Consider the following 1435-nt stretch of genomic DNA (forward strand, 5'->3'; position numbering starts at 1 on the left):
TCTGGCCAAAACATATAAACAAAGATGAGACAAAGACAAACAAAGACTGAGTAAAAAACAGGTCTCTTTAGTTTTGATCAAATGTGACATCAAATTACTGGCTGCCACTCAGATTTGGCTAATTTCTTATAAAATAAATAAACAATTAAAATGGGGTATTGCATATTTTTTCTAGGCAAATAACGTAGTTCTGTACTACATTCATGTAACCATGTTACCTTCAGTTGTTATGAAAATGCTGCATACATAAAAAATACATGTGACTTTGCATCATGATGTCTCTTTAAGAACATCCTGCTGTTTCGGTCAATCTCACTTCAGCATGTCTTCACAACAATGCCTCAGGAGACGGGTGCTCTGTGGGGCGGGAGGTCAGTTGCAGACTGAGCTCCAGGGAGGAGCTTTGTGTAAATGGGTGGTGCTTTGTACCAGCGAGTGTTTAGGCAGCTCCACATGGTTACCACAGGAGATTTAAGGATTTAATCGCAACCCCGCCCACACAGACCAATATTTGCGTTTTGACTCCCACCACCCACTGGAACACAAGTTAGGAGTCATCAGAACTCTGTACCACAGAGCAGACAGTGTCCCCACAAACACAGGAACCAGAGAGAAAGAGAAGTCACACACAAGACAGGCCCTGGAGCAGTGTGGTTATCCTGACTGGGCTTTTCTGAAAGCAGACATGAAACCCAAGCAGGATTCCAGCCAACAACCAGGTAAAAATGAAGACCCTAAACCCAGACCCAAACCAGTTGTCATTCCATATTTGGCGGGAGTTTCAGAGAAACTGAGACGTTTATTCTCTGCTTGACACCAAAGAAATGACTTGAACCCAAAATCCCTGGCTTAGGCCGATGCCTTTGTCGACGTAGCATGCAGACAAAGCACAGCACAAAAAACTTGGATTTTGGAAAAACACAAATTCCCTGATTTTTGTTTACTGCAGTGTTTTGAACCCTGGTCCTCAAAGCACAGTGCAATGCATGTTTTAGAGTTTTCCCTGCTTTGACACTCCTGCTTGAGGTGACTGCAGTTCTTCAAAAGCCTGCTAATTAGTTACCAACTGAAATCAGCTGTGTTGAAACAGGGAAACATCTAAAACATGTAGGGCCTTGAGGACCAGGGTTTAAAAACACTGGTTAACTGAGCCTTTAATTTTGAAGAGGCATGAAGGTTCGAAATGGATGATGTGTGTATAAATAAAGTGGTGGGAAGCAATTTGACAGATGTGAATTCAAGAATTACTTCCAGAGTAAATTAGTCAAAAATAAACATATGTTGATGATGGTTGTGCCAAAGTTTGTTTAGCAGAGGATGGTTTTGGTCCATTGACCTCTGGGTTATGGGCCCAGCACGCTTCCGCTGCGCCACTCTGCTTGACAACACAGAAATGACTTGAACCCACAATCCCTGGCTTAGGAGGCCAGTGCCT

Source organism: Austrofundulus limnaeus, unplaced genomic scaffold, assembly GCF_001266775.1.
Source record: "Austrofundulus limnaeus strain Quisiro unplaced genomic scaffold, Austrofundulus_limnaeus-1.0 Scaffold87, whole genome shotgun sequence".
Classification (NCBI taxonomy): domain Eukaryota; kingdom Metazoa; phylum Chordata; class Actinopteri; order Cyprinodontiformes; family Rivulidae; genus Austrofundulus; species Austrofundulus limnaeus.